The sequence below is a fragment of the Eretmochelys imbricata genome, chromosome 1, assembly GCF_965152235.1.
Source record: "Eretmochelys imbricata isolate rEreImb1 chromosome 1, rEreImb1.hap1, whole genome shotgun sequence".
Taxonomy (NCBI): domain Eukaryota; kingdom Metazoa; phylum Chordata; order Testudines; family Cheloniidae; genus Eretmochelys; species Eretmochelys imbricata.
This window is the reverse complement of record NC_135572.1, coordinates 126,404,890-126,426,422: the sequence shown is the minus strand read 5'-3', so window position 1 is coordinate 126,426,422 and position 21,533 is coordinate 126,404,890. Positions and strand designations below refer to the sequence as shown.

The window sequence follows — 21,533 nt, the reverse complement described above, 5'->3', positions numbered from 1 at the left end:
TGGGGTGTATGTTGATCACCCTGTTGCTGCACATGAACTTTTTGACACAGCCTGAGTTTGAGGTGCCTAGCCTAGAGTGCAATACAGCATGAAAATATTCCCACTCACCTCTCAGACCCAAAAGGCCAGAAAGGTCCATGTGCAGGAGCAGTCAGACTAAGAGAAATGCGTCAGCTTTTGCTGCAGACAAAATATAGGTCAGGCAGGCCTCCTGCCCCCCCCCCCCCAGAAGCTCTTGGGAGAGTAGGTTTGGGGGAGTAACAGGATTCATCCTCTAAAGAACTACAAGGGGAAAATGGGTCTGGTGGCTACCTTGGAAAAAAACTTGGTGGGGAGAGGAGTGAGAAGGCTCCTTTTCATCCAATAGAAGTCAAAGTAAATAAACTCTGAGACTTTAAGGTCAGAAGGGACCATCATGATCATCTAGTCTGATGGCCTTCACATTGCAGGCCACAGAACCTCGCCCACCCACTCCTGTAATAGACCCCTAACTTCTGGCTGAGTTACTGAAGTCCTCAAATCACAGTTTAAAGACTTCCAGTTACAGAGAATTCACCATTTACACTAGTTTAAATCTGCAAGTGACCCGTGCCCCATGCTGTAGAGCAGGGGTTCTCAAACTGGGGGGTCAGGACCCCTCATGGGGTCACCAGGTTATTACATGGGGGCTCGCGAGCTGTCACCCTTCACTCCAAACCACACTTTGCCTCCAGCATTTATAATGGTGTTATAAATTAAAAACACATTTTTATATATTTAAGGAGGGTCGCACTCAGAAGCTTGCTATGTGAAAGGTGTCACCAGTACAAAAGTTTGAGAACCACTGCTATAAAGGAAGGTGAAACCCCCCAGAGATGATTGGGCCTGTTCAAGGGGGTCTGAGTGAAAGAATGGAGGGGGCAGGGGGAGAATTGGGCAGGGATGAAGCTCTAAAAAAAGTTCAGATAACTGAATTTTGGGATGCTTATATGTCCCTAATCTGATTTCCACACTTTTTCTTTGATTAAAATACAACAGATTAATTAACTAGACATTTGCCTGAAGAACATAATGTAACAATTGAAAATGTATTCTGAGGGCCAGATTCTGATATCCTTCCTCATCTTGATGAGCACCTTACTCTGTGATGTCCATGGGACCACTCATGGAATTAGAAGCTAGTCCTCTTAAGTAAGGACATCAGAATTTGGTGCTAAAGTAATGATTTGATAAACAGAGCTCTATGACTGCTGGCAAATCTTCAGAACCATTGGAAGACACCCATCTTAGGTTTCTCTATAGCATCCCTCACTGTAGTATTTAAGTGCTGCCAATGTAAATTGGCTCTGAATGCAACGTGAACTTTGTCAAGAGTTCTGTTCTTCATTTTTCCATGATTCTAGGAACTACTATAAGATTTTTGGGTTGTTTGAGGATTTGGGTAGGTGTCCTTTTCCAATTTGTTTTTTTGATGGTGGATTTTTTGTTTTGCTGTTTACACTTAGGGTATTGTGGGAAGCCTTTATCAACTAGACTGGCCTTGCACACACTCTAAAATTGGTGAGACTTTTAATCAGTCTAATTTCCTCTGGTACCTCTTTCTACAAATCAACCTCTCCAACTGAGAATACCTTATCTCCAGCTCTCATGTGCTCTATTCTCAGCTTTGTTAGCAGCTTTGTCCCAAAGGTGCACAGCTATCTTGGCAGGTGGCAACCTGGGATGAAGCCACTGAAGTTGATGGGAGTTCTTCCATTGACTTCAGTGAAGCCAAGATTTAACCTCTGGTATCTGATGTAGCTGGGTCCTCATCTACTGAGGACTTTGAAAATCAGCACCAAGGCTTTGAATTGGCCATCTGAAGCACACTGAGAGCCAGTGGATAGAGAGGAACACAGGTGTGATGCTGTCCTAGAAGCTTGACTCACTTGAGGAGATGGGCCACTGCTTTCTGCACAAGCTAGAGCCTTAGTGCTGCTTCTGCCTTGCCCCCTGAGTTCACCATTCCAGCCAGTAAGACTACCAGGGTATCAAGGGACTTAACCTAGTCTAGGAAATAGCTTGCTAACATCGTCTTTATAGTTCTACACACAATTGAAAGATTCTGTGCTTGGACTTGGTCAGTGGTGCATTTGGTCCATCTGTGGATTATGTTTGTTTGTTTCTCTATGGGCTGAATAGTTGAGTCTTGGGCCCCTGAGTAAGTACCTGAGACAAGTTTGTGTGTTGATGGCTCAGTAAGGGTTATGTGGTACTGACCCTTGGAACTTTGATCAGCCCACTATTTGAGGTCTGAGGTGAGAGGTAGAGCTGAGCTGAGCTGAGAAGGAAGACTTGCTATAAAAAAAATCACTTGCTAGACAAACCCAAACAGAGGCAGCTAACAAGAGAGTTTCAGAGGGAGTTTAGAGAATGTGTGTGAAACGCTTTTCTTCCAGATTATGTTCTAAGTGCAATTCTACATTGGCCAGTGATGGAATAGCGGTGGTGACCTGCAATGGATATGCTATGTTTTCTTTCCTGCCTGAAGCCAGAAAGGACTTCCTGTGCATAAAATGCAGGTTGATGGCTGTGCTGGAAAAAAAGATTCTTGGATTGGATGGGCAAGTATAGATGCTACTAGAATCAGAGAAGCTGAGGAGTTCCTAGGCAGCCAGATTTGGTAAACATCAGTATCCCAGATTGAAGGAAGAAAGGAGCTGGTCACCAACGAATCAGAGGGGAGGTTTGGCAGCTTGTAGCCCCTGGAGGCAAGAGGCCCTGGTGGCATTCTGTGTGACTGGAGGCAGACCAGGGAGAAGAGGACCAGGTAGAGGGCCACATATCTAGAATTCTCCAATTGATATCAGGTCTGCAGAGTGAAAACTGTGGAAAATCTCTCTCAAGATCCAGCTGGACCAAGGAACAGAAAGATGTATGGGACATACACATGGATGGCAGAGCAGCCCAACCTGTAAGAAAAATCAAGCTTGCCCAGAAAATGTTCTGCAACCATCCAAAGAATACAGGAAATCCTTGTTGGGGACTGAATACTCAGAAACATCAAAAGAAAGTGCTGCAGGGGACAGATGGACAACGGGTTGGTGTGCTGTCTTCCCAGACTCAAGATTGTCAAGCCAAGGGGGGGCGGAGGGAGGGGGACTCGGATACACTCAATGAAGCTACACCAGGTGCATAAGTATAATCGGTTTAATTGCGAAAGTGTAATAAGCTTCCCAGCCTTCATGCGTTACTAAATACGTGCTTTCCAGCAACTAACCAAGCAAGCAAGCATCAATGCTTATGCTTCTTCTGCTAAGGACAGTCCTGGATCCTCCAGCCTTGTCCTTGAGGGCTCGTAGCAGGTGCTACTCCAGCAAGGGGAATACCTGGGCACCCACAAGGCCTAGGTCCGCAGGTGAGACTGTTCACCTCATGGCAACTCTCATAGCCACTTTTATCATCATATCCTTCTAAGGGGTGGGGTGTATTCACCCACAAGCAGGCTCTGGCAGGAAACACTACTGTTTTCTATTCCCACACTTCAGTCTTGGGCCTTGCTTATTTCTTCACTTGTTTATCCAGTTGAGTGGCTGCAAGCCAGCCCGGCCGGTCAAAGCCAGTTTACTACTAGCTCCCCCCGAACTATGCTGTAACAACAGCCCAAGGTAACCTGCGGTCAGCCCCAACAAAAATAGAAGAGGCCACCCTAAAATTGGATAGCTACTGAACTCAACAAGCGAAGATCCATTGGTGTTGGTTCATATCACCGCTAATGGCATGGTGTTCCAGGATATTTCACAGATAGATTACTTCAGGGAACTTGGAAGCACTCTGAAGAAGAATATACCAGTGCTCTTCTCTAAGATCCTCTCATGTGAGTGAAGGAGGTCAGAAGGCAGAAGATTATGAAAGTGAACTGCTAGTTAGGTAAGCGATATAGGGTGGAGGGGGTTGGTTTCATGGAACAGTTGTCCAATTTCTATAGGGAGAGAGGGCTGTATAGTTTGGATGATCTCCACCTCAGCAGAAGGGGAACCAATCTCCTCAGGGATAGTTTAATACCCAGCTGACTACTCTAGTCAGCCTAATAAGAAAAGGGGAGGGTAAAAGAGGGAAGACATGAGGGCTTATTTAGCACAGAATCAAGATGTTGGGAACAAAATTAATCAAGGGAGCAAAGGACCTGAAGAGGAGAAATTCTTTAATTGCCTCTACACCAATGGTAGAAGCTTGGGTAACAAACAGGAGGAATTGGAATTGTTCATTTATTAACATAAATTTGATCTAGTTGGTATTACTGAAACCTGGTGAGATTATTCACATGATTGGAATGTTAAAATCGTTGGTTATAACCTATTTAGGAAGGACTGAGTGTGCAAGAGGGGAGGGAACTCTGTGTCAAAAATGGCATTACCTGTTTCAAAGTCACTGATAACTTCGAAGAAAATGGTCTTGAATGCTTATGGATCGATGCCCTAACAGAGAAAGCACAAGATGTGGTGTCATAAATATAAAGGGAAGGGTAACCACCTTTCTGTATACAGAACTATAAAATCCCTCCAGGCCAGAGGCAAAACTCTTTCACCTGTAAAGGGTTAAGAAGCTAGGATAACCTCGCTGGCACCTGCCCAAAATGACCAATGAGGAGACAAGTTACTTTCCAAGCTGTGTGTGTGCGGGGGAGGGGGGGGAACAAAGGTTCTGTCTGTCTGTGTGATGCTTTTGCCAGGACCAGAGCAGGAATACTCTTCAGAACTCCTGTAAAGAGTCAGTAAGCAATCTAGTTAGATATGCATTAGATTCTGTTTTGTTTAAAGAGCTGATAAAATAAGTTGTGCTGAATGGAATGTATATTCCTGTTTTTGTGTCTTTTTGTAATTTAAGGTTTTGCCTAGGGGGATTCTCTATGTTTTGAATCTGACTACTCTGTAAGGTATTTCCCTTCCTGATTTTACAGAGGATATTCTTTTACTTTTTCTTTAATTAAAATTCTCTTTTAAGAACCTGATTCCTTTTTCATTGTTCTTAAGATTCAAGGGTTGGGTCTGTGTTCACCTATGCAAATTGGTGAGGATTTTTATCAAGCCTTCCCAGGAAAGGGGGTGTAGTGCTTGGGGGGATATTTTGGGGGGAAGACGTCTCCAAGTGGTCTCTTTCCCTGTTCTTTGTTTAACACGCTTGGTGGTGGCAGCATAAGGTCCAAGGACAAAAGGTAAAAGTTTGTACCTTGGGGAAGTTTTAACCTAAGTTGGTAAGAATAAGCTTAGGGGGTCTTTCATGCAGGTCCCCACATATGTACCCTAGAGTTCAGATTGGGGAAGGAACCTTGACATGGGGTATTACTTGATATCTGCTACAGACAACCAAATCACACTAGGGAACAGGATGACCAGTTCCTTAAGCATCTACTTGTGATATGTAGGGAAAAAAGGTATGTGATCATGGGGGACTTCAGTTTGAGTGACATATGCTGGAGGTCTCATGCTCCCAGAACTAAAACATCCGTGGAATTTCTAAACATTATAGATGGCATCCAACACTATATTACACCTTCTCTTGACACTTAAAGAGGAACTCGGCACAGAACTAAAAATGAATGTTATACAGTGCTTTAAAGGGGCCAATTTCACAAAACTGAAAATAGTTATGTGCCAAATTTTCTGGGAGGAAGAATTTAATCAGAAAAAGTGTGAATGATAATTGGGAATTGTTTCAGAACACTTCACTAGATGCTCAAAAAGTCACAATCGCACAATAAATAAAGAAGGGTATATTGGTTTTTTAAAAAACAACAACCAGGCTTAGAAGGGAAGGGAAAGCAGCTATAAAAATTAAAATATAATAAATGGAACAAAAGGTGAGTTGACAATAATAAATATAAATCAGAAACTAGGACTTGTAGAAAACTGATAAGGGAAGCAAAGGGACACAATCTATGGCCAGCAGAGTTGAGGACAATAAAAAGGAATTTTAAAGTATATTGGGGGGAAAAAAGAATCCTAACAATGGTACTTGTCCATTACTAGATGAAAATGGTAGAATTATCAATAAAAATACAGAAAAGGCAGAAGTGTTCAATTAATATTTCTATTCTGTATTTGGGAAAAACAGGTGATGTAGTTATATCATATGAGGATATACTCTTTCCATTCCACTAGTCCTCAGGAGGATGTTAAAGAGAAACAACTAAAGTTACATACTTTTAAATCAGCAGTTCCAGATAACTTGCATGCAAGAGTTTTAAAAGAGGTGGCTGAGGAGCTCACTGGACCATTAATGTTGATTTTCAATATTTCTTGAAACCCTGGTGAAGTTACAGAAGAAAGCTAATACTGTGCTAATATTTTAAAAGGGTAAAAAGAATGACCCAGTGTAAGGGAAATACTTACCTCTTGATCACCTCTTTGTGACTGGGTGTGGCACTGCAATCCTTTTCTTGCTCCTGGCATTCCCTGTAGGTTGTTGACACGTTGTTGGTAGTTCTTCAGTGGCTTGACCCTCTGGCCAATCCACAAAGACTGAATGATCCCCTTCCGGGTATTAAAGAGTCCCATCAATAAGCAGTCTATTTGCCCTTACTAGGGTCTTCAGTCCTGGCTCTGGGCCCTTTATTCTTACTCCCAAATAACCCTATCCCCTTCTCAGGGTTTATGCCACTTTTCTTGTGGAGGTGGGGGAACCCAGGTCTTCCTGCTACTCCAGGTTCCAACCCAGGGACGCTACCATGCCCTACTTACCTCATTCCTTCACTACTATTTCCTACCAGGCCCTTCTAAGTCCACCCCTATCTCAGGGCCAACATTCTCAAATTCTTCTCTCAGCTATCCCAGCTGGGTAAGTTCACCAAGCCATAATCTCTCCTGATTGTCAGCCTCCTTTGGCCTGAGAGGACCACCATTCTCTGGTCCCAGCCAGAAACTGCCCTACTAGGCCTCTGCAGCTCCTTTTATAGGGCCAGCAAGGCCTAGATTGGCTGTTGCTGGCCCCTCTAGCCCTTGGAGGACCAGGTCTTAGTAGTTTTCTCTAGGCAAGCTTGGAGGACCCACTTTTGCTGCTCTTTTCCTGGCAGCTCGCTGCTTCTTGGGTTGAGGTATAGTAGGACAGGAGACCCCTAGCAGGTAGCTGCAAAGACCAAATGCATCCCATCCCATCGGGTAATTAAAGGCCTGTCAGTCTGACATAAATCCTGGGCAAAATAATGGAGCAGCTGATATGGGACTCAACTGATAAAGAATTAAAGGAGAATAATATAATGAATGCCAATCAACATGGGTTTATGGAAAATAGATCCTGTCAAACTAATTTGATACTTTTTTTTGATGATATTACAAGTTTGTCTGACAAAGATAATAGTGCTGATATAATATATACTTAGACTTCTGTAAGGTGCCTGACTTGCTATCACAGAACATTTTGATTAAAAAACTAGGATGATATAAAATTTGCATAGCACTTATTAAATGGATTAAAAGCTGGCAAACTGATAGGTCTCAAACTGTAAATGGGGAATCATCATTAAACAGATGTGTTTGTAGTAAGGTCCTGCAGGGATACGTTCCTGGCCCTATGCTGTTTGACATTTTTATCAATAACCTCGAAGCAAACAAAATCATCACTGATAAAGTTTACAGATGATACAAAAATTGCGGAAGTGGAAAATAAATAAGATGACAGGTTACTGACACAGCGCGATCTGGATCATGTGGTAAACTCGGTGCAAGCAAAAATATGCATTTTAATTCAGCTAAATGTAAATGTATACATCTGCAAAGAATGTAGGCCATTCTTACAGAATGGGAAACTCTATCCTGGGAAGCAGTGACTCTGAAAAGATTTTGAGATTGTGGTGGATAATCAGCTGAACATGAGCTCCTAATGTAACACTGTGGCCAAACGGGTTAATGTAATCCTTGGATGCACAAACAGGGGAATCTCAAGTTGGAGTAGAGAGGTTATAATATATCACTGGTGTGACTACTGCTGGAATACTGTGTCTAGTTTTGGTGCCCACAATTCAAGAAGGATGTTGATAAACTGGAGAGGATTCACAGAAGATCCAGGAGAATGATTAAAGTATTAAAAAACATGCCTTATAGTGACCGGCTCAAATAGCTTAATCTTAACAAAGAGAAAGTTAAGGGGTGACTTGATTACAGTCTATCTTTATCTATATGGGGAACTAATATTTAATAATGGGCTCTTCAAGCTAGCGGAGGAAGGTATAAGATGATCCAATGCCTGGAAGTCGAAGCTAAACAAATTCAGAATGGGAATAAGATATACATTTTTAACAGTGAGGGTAATTAACCACTGGAACAATTTACCAGCGCAACCACAATTATACTAAGGATGAGGCCTAGGTCAAATGTTCCTACCTTCTCCCCAGTCAAAGCCGAAGTGCCGAAGCAGCTGCTCCAGTCTTTTGGGGTCCCACTTTCACCTTTCTCCCCTCCCCATGTGCAGTTTACAGGGAATGACATGCAGGGCCATGGTGGCGGAAACATGACAATATTACCATTGTCAGACTATTAGTACTCCCCATCCCCAGTTCTGCCACCACTGGAAACGGTGGCCTCATGGCATGTCTGAGCCCCGCAGTGAGCAGGAAGTAGGCACCTAAGGGGTCTCCCCAAGAGCCAGGAGCCCAGCTGCAGCTGCTGCATGGCCTGCTAGCTCCAGCCCCACCAGGACCCAAGCTGGCCAGCTCAAGGAATCATGGCCCTGGGGCTTCCCCTCCCCAGGAGCTCCTGAGCAGCACAGGGCAGGGGGAGCCGGCCTGGGCCCCGCTCAGCCTTCCCCAGCTCCAGGAATGACAGCCCTGGGGCTACCCCTCCCCTGTGGGAGGCTGAGCAGGGACTAGGCCAGCTCTCCTTGCCCCTTAAAGCTAAGGGTACTCCCGGGGAGGGGACTCACTGGGGCCATGATTCCAGGAGCTGGGTGACTCAGACCCTGGTTGTCTGAGTGGGGTGGAGATTGGCAGGCTCTGCAGTGTCTGCAGTTGAACTTGGAGCCCTGGAGGTCTACCCCACACCCCAGTAGCTAGGCCCACTCCTTGCAGGCTGCCAGGCTCAGACATGCTGAGGGATCACCTCTTGCAGCTGCTGCCCCTGACATCTATGAGCGAGGGGTAAAGGAGGCTGACCCTTGGCCTTCCATATCTCCCTCTTCCCCCACTTTTGCATCCCTGCAATTTGCCAAGAGTTGTGGTGGATTCTCCATCACTGCAAATTTTTAAATCAAGATGGGATGTTTTTGTAAAAGACCTGTGCTAGGAATTATTTCAAGGAAATTCTATGGCCTGTGTTATACAGAAGGTCAGGCTACATGACCACAATGGTCCCTTCTGGCCTTAGAATCTATGGATCTATGAATCAAGGCAATTATCAGACCTGGAATCATTTTGGGAGTGTACAGCTGTTCTTCAGGACTACCCCACTTATTCTGGTATAGCAACATTTAAAGTAAAGGGAGCTAATCAACCAACTTGGTCAGTCTAAATCAATGAGAACTGTGAGTTTACCAAAATGTGTAACAGTAAGGAAAGTGTCTCATTATAACAGTATCTTAAATGTGCACAGTAAAATCTTTGGAGGATTAATAGTGATCGAGGGCCAGCTCCTTAGCCCAGCTCCCTGCTTAGCTGGAATGCATGCTGGGATAGCTGCACAGGGGAAATAACGGGAAGAAATTTCTCCACTCAGGCCTGCAAAGTAGCTGTAGAGCTGCTCCTAGGAGGATACTTCAGCACAATGGTTGAAGTCACTCAGGGTTTCCCTTCACAGCCTACACATGGTGAGAGAAAGAAGAGCAGAAGGCTCCATGGAGCAACATCCACCCTCTGTTTGACTGCCCTGGTCCTGACTGCATCCATGGCCATGCAGGAGCCATACTTGAACTGGGATCCAAGATGGGCAGGGACTGTATGCCCTCTGCATGGCCACATACTCAGCTTTCCCCTTGCACAGTCAAACTGTAATAGTTCATTGCCAGGGGGTCCTCCACAGCAGCAGACAAGGGGGCTACATTTGCTCCTTCTTAAATAAGCAGGTCTTAAAACTGACCTCTCCACACTACACCAGTGCGTATTTGACCAGTCAGCCTAGTGCAAATTATAATTAAGGAATGTAGATTCAATAACCTCATGAACAGCCTGCAGAGAGGTCATCTTACCAGGAGGGTCACCCTCAGAACCAGGGCTAACGCCATGCAAGCATTGTATCTTTAGTGTAGACCTTTAAGGCAAAGGCCCGATTTTCAGTTTCTCCATTCTTGGATAATGCAATGGGGTGGGGGAAAGGGGTGGTCCCTACATTTTTGGGGCCATGCGGGGGTCTGCTGGTCCTATAAGTTAGAGCAGCCTCCATACTCTGTTTCCCTTGGACAGTGAGAAGCAAAGAATAGTGATAATAAAGTGCACTCTGGTCACACATCTATTCCACCTGCTATACAGGGAGCCAGCAGGAACTGGGCGGGTGCAGACCCCACTGCAGTAGCTCTACGCTATCCAGGGAAGCCCTATGCACAAGGGGTAGAATGAGGGGAGCCTTTTCTGTTCATTTTAAGGCCATTTCCATTGCCAGAGCAGTGTAAAAGGGTATTAGTGTAATACACTATCCAGCCCAAGTTTCCTAGGAAGGTGTGACATTTGTAATTGCAAATTAATTCTTAAAAAGCACTAACTGGCTGCTTCTTTCAATCTGAGTCCACAGCAAGACTCACTAGAGTCAGTGGGAGTTTAGCTATTGACTACCATAGAGCCAAGATTTCACCCATGCTGAAGGGCTTTAGAGAAAATCAAAGCTTTAGCGTGAAAATCAATAGCACTCCTAAATAATATTTCTACACAAGAGCAGCGCTGATGGATTCACCCAAAGATTTGCATTCTGTAGAATGAATGCCACCAACTGATTCCCTGGGCGCTATTAACAGTGTTCCGAACTCCCGCAGTTTTACCACAAGTCTTGTAATATTTGGTGTTTTCTTAAAGACCCAGCTTCAGAAGACAGATAAATACATGATTATCTAGCCCTCAGGGTTGTAGAAAAAAGCTTGAAAACATGCAGTGAATGCACACTAAAGGCTCAGAAACCAGATGGAAAAGAAAAAGAACCCCAATGTATATTTTAATACAAATCTCATGATTTTTAAGCTAATCTTATGATTTTTGAACTCTTGCAGCTGGCAATATTGAGTCAGTCACTTCTCTTTACCTTTCAACTCAGCATAAAAAGCCAGTCGGGCAAGTGACAGTTGATTCAGTTTTTGTGTGCAAAAGTGAGAGCAGCCAAGGAGAGAGAAACACTTGAGGCCATATACAGCCATCCTGTTGTATGCAAAGCTCCCTTAAGATTTCTGCATGTGAAACAATGTACCTTGTGGCCAGTTAAGAACAGAGGATAAAAATAACTGACTTAGGGTTTGATCCTGCAAGATGCTGAGCGCGCTGAGCTCCATCTAGCTAAGCATGAGCTTAACTTTAATCCTATGGGTATTCCTAGTGATTTTACTGAAGACAATAGGATTGGGCATGTGTACAGTTAAGCACATGCCTACGTGTTTTTGTGGATGGAGGCCAGAGTGCCTTGCTGGATTTAGCCCTTGGTGCATTTGTTTTTTTGTTTGTTTATTCTTGGAAATGTATCCCAGGGGTGAAGCTTTGGCCCCACTGAAGTCAATGGCAAAACTCCTATTCACTTCAGTCGGGTCAGGATTTTACCGCTGGCCTTTAATTATGCTTTTCTATGTTAAAATCCAACCAAACAGATAACAAAGGGAATTTGTTGTCTTGTTTATAAAGTCACAGGGCCTGATCCTGGGAGATGCCAATGACCTACAGCACAGTGGGCACTGAGGGCACTTAACACCATGATGGAAATACTTGGCCTCTCCCAGGACCAGGACCAAAGCTTGCAACAGCAAGGCCTTGCTCCAAAGCTCATTGAAGTCAGGGGAGTCTTTCTCCTGATTTCAGTGTTCTTTGTGGAAAGCCCCAAATGAGGGAGTTGAGTCTAGAGCTGGGTGAAATTTTTCATCCAAAACTTTTTTTCACTAAAAATGCAGATTTGAGTCGACCAAAACATTTCACAAATTTGTGTTGATTTTCATGAATTGTTTTGGTAAAAATATATATATATTTGAAAATGCCAGGTTAGGTTCACAAATGGACAAGAAGGAGGTGGTCCCCTTATATCCAATAGTGAGGACACTCATCTCAGCTGTGGGAGACCCACATTTGAATCCCTCCTCTGGAGCAGGGACTTGCACTGAGATCTTCCATATACCAGGTAAATGCTCTAACCAGCAGGCTATTGGGTAATTGTAGCATAGGACAAGCTCTTGACCTTTTCTGTTGAAGCTGTTCTACTTGGTATAAATAACTAAATATTCATTGGAGCAGGGATTGGAATCTGGGGTCCCACCTCGCAGGAGGATGCCCTGACCCCCATAGCCTATAGAGTAACTGTCTTTCTCTCTGGCCCAATAAACATTGAAGGATTTCAGACAAAGTGGAGCAGCTTCAATAGGAGAGATTAAGCAGACCCATCACCACCACACAATAGCCTGTGAGGGAGAAGGATTAGGATTTGGGAGACCTGGTTTCAATTTGTTGCTCCAGAGTAAGGATTTGAACCTGGATCTTCTACAGCCTAGCTGAGTGGGCTAACCACTGGGCTATTGGGTAAACAAGGAAAGGTACCTCCTGCTCAATTTTGTAAAGTTAGGTTTCATTTCCAAATTTTCTCTGCTTTTACTTTAAAAACAGTTAAAAATGCCTCAAATCAAAACAAAATGTTTTGTTGGACCCAAAATTATTCTTTTTCTGATTTTTCAATTCACTGAAAATTTCTAAAAAAAATTTGGTTTGGGGTTGACTTGAAACTAATGTTATTTTTGAATTTTCAGAACTGCCTATGAACCGAAAATCAGTTATTCACACAGCACCAGCTGAGTCACCAACTAGTGGCATTGGCCGAACTCTAAGGTTATTAAAAATTGCGATCTGAAGCTTCCAGATAATAGCAATTTACTCCAAAGAAAGTAGGAATGTAATGGATTCTAAGCATACACTTGCTGCAATAAAACTTAAATGTACAATTAATGCAACTTCAAATACTTATTACAATGAAATCTGTCTTCAGTAAGCACCAAAGCACCAAGCAAGTATTGATTCTATAGAGGAGGTGGACTAACTAGAAATTGAACAAAACAGTACTGGAAATGTATAGTGACCACTTGAAAATATCCCTATGACGGCAGTTTGCTTCTAGACCAAGGCCCAGATTTTTAAAGGTATTTGGGCATGCCTGTGCTCAGCATTGCAACATAACTGATTTAGGAGCCTAAATCTCATTTTCAAAAGGAATTTAGGCACTTAGGATGGGATTTTGGCTCCTAAGTACCCTAGTCTCTTTTGAAAATGAGATTTAGAAGCCTAAGTCACTTAGGTGCCTCTGAAAATTTTACTCTACTATTTTCCCTCTACGGTTTGTGCACTTGCTACGCTAGGGCAGAAAACATCTTAGAAGCTCCATTTCCTTTTACTACGTGGAAATGTTGTCAGGCTCACCATTTCTCTTGCAAGCTTCACATTCTCACTGTGAAACTAGTCAGCGGGAGAGCACAGCCATCAGACACCAAACAGATTTACTGGGAGACGAAGAAAGATTTTCTGAACTTAAAAAAAACGTGAGGGGTGTATCAAAACAGTCAACTTGCAAAGTGAGGAAACAACTAACCGTTGCAGAAATATGTGGTCATTTCCTGAGCCCTGTGCTCTGAGGAGTAACCAACATAAGATGTTTTCTAACAGCCAATCTGTCATTTATGGGCTTTTCATGCTACGCCATACGCACTGGAGCAGGTAAGGACAACTTTTCACTTCCTTTTCATGCTCTTTTTTTAGAGTAGTTTTTCAGTAGGTGAAATATAGATTGGCTTATTTCCCTCCTCCCGCCATATTCTTTACTCATGGAAAGAGTCCAAAATGATCACTGAAAAATAACGAGCGATATATGTCTGCAGCACTGATGACTGGACAATTTAGAAATAAAATAATTATTTTATGGGTTAAAGTGACAGCATATTAGAAAAAGGTAACTTTGCAATCAGTCCAAATTATTGCAGCAGGTACTGTAGTAGGACAAACAGCTAAGATGTTCAAATAATCTATTAGAATAAAGGGGCATCAAGTGTAAATTTTGCTTTTAGTAAGAACTGTGAAAGATGTAAAGAACTGCAAGTGACATCATAAAAGCAGAGAATCAGCTTCTAGTCTTTGATAGAAACCCAAATGAATAAACTTTGTACCCAGTTTCTTTGTAAATCTGGACTAGATATGTATCTTTAACCTTTGCAGAGTTGCGATTTATAGTCATTCTGAGACTGCGCGGGCAAAACATTTGCAGTGAAGTTTACAGCATGAGCACATGCACACAATAAGAATCATAAATATGCAGTCAGACCATAAAAAGATATAATTTCACACGGGCTTTTGGTGACTGCCTCACAGCATAAAAGCAGAACTCTGACAGACTAGCACCAGATGGAAGTCTTCTTGTAGCACAGTGCACTTTTGCATGTTGTATTTGTTGTCTTTCGCAATATACTATTTCTATATGAAAGGTTTTCCATATTTCAAAAAAGTTATTTGTAGGGCACTTATAATAATAGCATGATGCCACCAGCCTATCACTATTCCATGATTCGTGGAAATGTTCAGCTATTGTAGGCCAATGTTTTAAAAGGACCTGCCCTGCCCACAATCAGTTGTAGCATTAGACATTGACCTGACTGTGCCTACCTTTTCGAATGAGCACTTTCTGGATTTTATAAATGGAAAAAATACCTACATAGATTCTAGATAAGAGGTTCAAAAGCCCCCATGAATTAGGAACATAAGTCCCATCAACTTTCAATGGGGTTCCTAAGACGTTTCTGTCTTAAGTACTTATTCAACCCCCTTGTTGTAGAATCTGAGCACCTCACAGTGTTTAATGTATTGACCTCACAGCATTCCAGTGAGGAAGGGAAGTGCTATTATCCTCATCAGACAGACAGGAAACAGAGCTCAGAGGGTATGTCTACACCAGTGGTCCCCAAACTTTTTACCTCACACCCCTCTTTACCCCTGAAGCCAGGGCCAGGAGCAGGGCTGCGGCTCCGGGAGGCAGACATGGGTAAGGGGGGCAAGGCTGGGGCCACAGCTGAAGGCAGGACCAGGAGTGGAGCCTTGGCCAGGGGCCAAGGCCAGCAGCCCGGGCCACAGGCATGGATGGGGGTGGCAGTCGGGGCCGGGGGCAGAGCCTTGGGCGCAGGACTAGCAGTAGGGCTCTGGGCGCAGAGCCCTGGACACGGGGCCGGCAGCTGGGGTCCTAGGTGCGGGGCCGGGAGAAGGGCCACAGGCGCAGGGCCAGCAGCTGGGGCCAGCAGCTAAGGCTGGGGCCAGGAACGAGACTGGGTGGTGCTCCCTCTCCACCACAACACCAGCTGTGCCCCCCTAAAGTTTCTCTGCACCCCCCTAGGTGGGCACGGCCCACAGTTTGGGGACTTCTGGTCTACACTGCAGCTAGGAGCAAACCTCCCAGCCTGGGTACACAGACTTGTGTTAGCCGGGCTCATGCTAATGCTCTAAAAATAGCTGTGTGGACATTGCAGTATCAGCGGAGGCTCAGGTTAGCCAACCAGCTCAAGCTCAACCTGGCCCTTGGGTCTGAGCTCAGGTGGCTAGCCTAAGCCTCTGTCATTGCCACAACATCCACACTGCTATTTCTGGCATGCGAGCATGAGCCCTCACCCACCGCAAATCTGTCTACCTGGTCTAGGAGGCTCAGTCTCAGCTGCAGTGTCAACACGCTGAGATAGGCTAAGTGACTTGCTCAAGGTCAAACAGGAAGTCGGTGGGGAGCCTGGAGCTGAATCCACATCTCCAGCTGCACCCTACACCTTTCTGCAGCGCTTTTCAAGATACTTCCAAGTATTTGTGACAATTTTATCTGGTATCATCTACACTTGCAATTAACTGTGCAGGCAATTTTGCTCTCAGCAAAGCTTGTAAGTGCAAAAATGAGAGGCCAAGTTGAGGGTCTTTAAAAATTTTACCCAGAATATTCTTGGTCAGAATGAGTATTCTTGTCTGGTGCAGGAATATGGGTTGGAAGCAGGGGGGTGCAAACAAATTTAAATTCCACTCCTTTGGGGGACACGTTCTGTGCCCCCACTGTGGCCCCGGGCCACAGGAGCTCAGTTCTTCCCGCTGTGGCCCCAGGGCTGGAGCACCTCACTCTCAACACTGGAACCCTAGGGCCAAAGGAACTTGTTCTCCCCGCCAGGGCCCCAGGGCTGCTGTCAATTACTGGGGAGGGGGTGCCTCTGCTTGCCGCCCCCCACCCTTGTGCATGCCCCTGATTGGAAAGAGTACCAAAAGGAGAAAGGGGTAGGTTAGCTGTAGTGACAAAAATGGGAAGATTTATAAGAGAAATTGCCAGTGTGGTCTGCCCCCACCAATAAACCATGTGTGGGTAGGAGGGTGGGGAATCATAGAACCATAGGGTTAGAAGGGACCACAAGGGTCATCTAGTCTAACCTCCTGCCAAGATGAAGGATTTGTTGTGTCTAAGCCATCCAAGACAGATGGCTACCCAGCCTCCTTTTGAAAACCCCCAGTGAAGGAGCTTCCAAGACTTCTCTAGGCAGTTTGTTCCATTGTCCTACTGTTCTTACAGATAGGACGTTTTTCCTGAGATTTAATCTAAATCTGCTAGGCCGTAGTTTGAAGCCATTGCCTCTTGTCCTGGCCTCTGTGGCAAGAGAGAACAATTTTTATCCATCTTTTTTATGGCAGCCTTTCAAATATTTGTAGATGGCTATCATGTCTCCCCCTTAATCTTCTTTTTCCAAACTAAACACACCCAGCCACCAGGCCCCAGCAATATCTCTTTGAGAAGCTCAGTTGTTAGGGTCATGAAGCAGGCCTCCCATGGTCTCTCTCTGGAGAACTTCCACTGGAACATGGGGAGCAGGGCTCCTATGGCCTCTCAGTGAGGATTTGCACCCTATGGTAGGCAAGAAGGGCTGTTAAAATAGCATAGTGGAGTTCCATGGCTACTATCTCTCAGTCATTCCGTATTCTTTGCTTTGCTTACAAATAAAAGGATGGTTTTAAACTGAAACGGAGGAGGCCAGGTTCCATTTCCTAGTACTACAGTTTTGATTCAATTTCCGAGCCTTCAGATTTGTTGCCATATTTTTTGTCTCCTGTTCTTTTGCCTTTGTCCAAAACTGTTTCATTCTGTTTAAGTACAGTTTTAAAATGCGGTTCTACTCCGAGAAGTGACTCTGTAAAAATGGCATCATGGGGTTCCAGGTTTATTGTGCCGCAACGAGCTCCAGAGCAAACATGCTGGATTTACAAGTAAAAAGAAGCTTGTTTGTTTGTTCTGACCACCAGCCCTGAAAACTGCTTGGATTCTGAAAGTCAAGCTGGCTTGCTTTCTGGGTCATGTATTACATGAAGGAAGCCTGGTAGTAGCTTCATAGTTAGGACTGTGTTCTAAAAATGGACGTAAAATGAGCAATGCGCTCCAGTTTTTTTGCTAAAAGAAATTTCTCACAGGGTTAGATTTGAGACCCTTTGAATTGTCTGTGTAGTTTTTGTCAGATTTTTTATACATTTTTAATGGGCAACCTTTGAGGCCTCTGGCTGAAAAACCTACTTTTCATTGTTGATGAATATTTCTTTTTAAAAAAGCCATCATCTACCTCCACAAAACTTGGTAATGAGGTGGGTCCTGCGCAGGTCTTGTGCAATAGCTCATTAAAAAAAAAGAAATGTTGGGTCAGCCATTATTTATTGTTATGACTGAAAGTTTATGCCCTATGCACATTGCTGATGGATGGGAGTAGAGCGCCCAGAAACTTAATGTATGGGGGCTAGGCACACAAACCCTTTTTCAATACAAGGCTACATTTTTCTATCATATTTTATCTTGTACCTGCTATGGATACATGTGCAGCTGCTGATGGACTCTTGATACTTCTACCACCACAGGTCCCCTTGCAGAACGCCCAATTAAGTACTGAAGTAATTAGAAAATTAACACACACAAAATCTTCACTGTGAAGCATTTAGAATTGCTACAGACACAAACCCACACAAAAGCAGGCAAGTGAAATGGGAAGCCACCTAACAGTACATAGTCTGTAGGCCACTGTCACAGATCTGATACGGCACCCCCTCCAGGCCACCCAGCAGATTGCTGTGAAGGACTCAGCCCCTAGGTCCCCAGGGTGTATTAAGCTTCTGGAGCCTGAATGAAGCCCAGCCACTACCCCAATCTTGGGATCCCAAGGCACACCCTCAGAGTGCAATCCAGCATCTAACACTCCCTTCTGGGAGCTGGAACCCGCTGTCCAGCTGCCTAGCCCCTGGGCTCATTGCTGAACCTTCAGACTCCCCCCTACTTAAAAACATCCTCTCTCAGAACTCCACTCCAAGATGTGAGTCTTCTCATTTACAGTTCCCTCTCTCCGGAGGCACATGGCAGTTGTGAGGAATATAACACGGAGAGACTTTGCTCAGCATTTAACACATTCTTGCTATTTTACTTAACAAAGCACAAGAGAGTATGGATCATTTAGAAAACAACAAACACCCTAACTGCAATGCCCCTCATTAGTTCACCATTCCCTTGGGAGTCCTTGGGGGACCATCTGGGCTCAGGAAGTCAGGCAAGCAGCATTTTCCCTGCATCTTAAGGCTATATGAGCTCCCGTCAGCTTGAGCTGCTAAAAGTGGCCAAAGATCCCAAATACATCCACTGACCTCTCCCCAGACAAACTGGTTCTTCTGGGGAGGCACTATCCTATTCTCTAGAGTTATGACATTTCAGAGAGAAGCAAGCTAAGTCAACTAACTTCTATTGTTATTCTTTTGCCACCAGCCTTTGGAATTTCTGTCTAATATGGAGGCAAAGAGACAACAGAGAAGGCAAAAGGTTGCTCTGTAGCCTATAGAGCTAGCCTGCTTGCTTGCATATATGTCTTTTTTTATGAGTTGATCATTTGCCACATTATAGGGTTGCTATTGGTTTTATAATAGGGTTATCCGTTTGTATTAGAGTACTTTAACTGTAACTCAAGGAACCTACAGGCAACATCCTGTATGTTAAGCTAAAGCAAGTTAACATACATATGATCGAGACCTTTATCTTAGATAGGTGGTGACGAGCTAAAGCATACAGTATATATGTGTGTGACCTTTCACATAGATAAGTGGGCAAGTCAAAGCAAGTTGGTGGTTAAGGCCACCCAAGTTCATGGACTTTTTCAGAGTTAACAGGTACATCACAAAGAACATAGAAATAACCAAAACAGGACAGAAACAACAGAGGTGAGGATGAGCTAATGGTCTCTAATAGTTACGAATATGTCTTAATACACATGAACATGCCAGCCCATAGAGAAAGTGTACCCTAACATTTTTGTGGGTGAGGAAGTTAACTTTGGACATGGAAGGAGGGCACTAAAGATCAGGCCCTATAATAGGGGCAACCCACCATGTTGGGGAAGTTCAGCTTGTTTAGTTGTTAGTTCGTCATTGTTAGTTCTTAATAGTTAGTTTTAAGTAAACTCTACGTTAGTTTCTGTAGCCTTTCTATAGCTTTTAGCTCTAGCTTCTTCTATGGTCTTCATCTCTCATTCAAGACTTGAGGAACCTGGACCATTGAACTCTCTTGACATGCCAGGGGCAAGGCTGGTCCTTTGTCTCTTATCACCAGGTTTTCAAGGAAGGTGTGAGTATATTAATCGAGAAGTCTTTATAGTATATAGTACCATCTGTACTGCTAGAACAATATTATTGCTTTTGTAATTGGTTCTTTATTTGATTATTATTTGATTGATATTCCATTACTTTTCCATTTATCTCAGTAATAGGCTTAAAGCTGCCTTTTGTTCTCAGTGTGAGTTTCCTAGTCAGACATCCCGTTGGTCCCTGCAAATTCTGTGTAGCCTGATTCTGGGACAAGAACCTTATTATCTTCTGATCAGATTAATTGGTGAGGCTATAACCCATATTATCTAAGCAATATTATTAATCTCCCATCAAATGAGGCAACAGCACCTTCAAGATAGTTTGCAGTTTGGTAACGATACATAGAGAGTTCATAATCTTACACAGAATTCATGTGTTGTACAGACAGATTCCCAAAATGTCACATCCTCTACTCAGAAACACACACTTTACCCTTGCCACAAGTACTGTGCACCGCAGACCACATACCACAACCTTCCATCTGCCCACCTTGGGATGCCAGACTTCCACCCCTCTCTTCAACTCCCCTCCTGCACACACACAACCCTTGACTAAACACTTTGAACACAAACAACTACTGTAATGAAAACCCACATCTAGTAGCATTGGGGGAAAATAATCTGGAAAAGGGGTAGATGCAAAAGAACAAGAGAGGGGAGTGCTTCTAAAAATCTGGCCTCAGTTGTGGGTGCTGAATAAGCACTTTTGGAAATCTGGCCCATAAATGGTTTTGAGCTAGCTAGCCCATTTGAAAACTATGATCGTGTTATCTGTGCTTGTGTGAACTGGGAAATATCTTGTATCAGGGGGTAGCCGTGTTAGTCTGTATCCACAAAAACAACAAGGAGTCCGGTGGCTCCTTAAAGACTAACAGATTTATTTGAGCATAAGCTTTTGTGGGTAAAAAACCCACTTCTTCAGATGCAAGAAGAAGTGGGGTTTTTACCCACGAAAGCTTATGCTCAAATAAATCTGTTAGCCTTTAAGGTGCCACTGGACCCCTCGTTGTTTTTGAGAAATGTCTTGAGATTTGATCATTTTGAAATATGATATTCTTAAAGTTGTTGTTGTTTTTTGGGTCTTTTTTGCAGCTCGTATGTGTACAGAAATTAAAATCTGTTACAGTGTGGAAGCACCAGCACTGATCAGATGAAAATTCCCTAGGGAACTGCCTGTAAGTCTGACCAACGTTTTGCACTCATACGGTTGTGTTTTAAGATGAAAAGTGTTGTGTTTTGTAGCAGTCTGTTATTACCTAGATTGGGCAGCTCCGGTGACAGATGGAGTGAGAGAATGTTCAAGAGCACCTGATAGGTATATTGGGATGAAATTAAGAAAGGGCTCATTTAGGTTGAATGTCAGAAATAATCTCTAAATAATTAGTTCAATTAGACTGAAGAATAATCTCCCAGGCAGAAAGGAGGAAGCTCCATTGTTTGAAAGTAAACATTTAACATTCAACTGAACACAATCCTGTTCTCCCTGAGTCTACAATGTTGAAAAGTGTACTCAAATGAACCAACACCAATCCTCACCAAGAGGTGTGGAAAAACCTGCCAATTCTCATAGGTATAGGCTGCAATAGTAGTGGCACCTATAGTAAGGTAACCTATCATGTCCCATTATAAGATGCAGTATTCAGTTGCTTATAACTTTGCCAAATGCCAACCACTCAGACTGAAATCTTCCATGCCAGGTGTCTGCCTCTTGGGGAATATATTTTCGAAAATGTCAGCAGAAATGTTTCAGCCGTATCTCAGAA

General features: G+C 43.7%; 1 protein-coding gene across 3 annotated transcripts in view; it reads left to right on the top strand.

Annotated features, from left to right (window-relative positions):
* The first annotated feature begins 13,514 nt into the window (after window positions 1-13,514).
* LOC144264023 (P2Y purinoceptor 8-like) overlaps window positions 13,515-21,533 on the top strand; it is a 43,561-nt gene continuing 35,542 nt past the window's right edge. For 2 of the 3 annotated variants that reach the window (XM_077815265.1, XM_077815249.1), the window contains exons 1-2: window positions 13,515-13,822; window positions 20,863-20,945. The gene's annotated coding sequence lies outside the window, so the exon portion shown is untranslated. Of the gene's footprint in view, window positions 13,823-19,884; window positions 20,016-20,862; window positions 20,946-21,533 lie in introns of those variants that run through there. The other variant, XM_077815256.1, reaches the window with a different exon arrangement.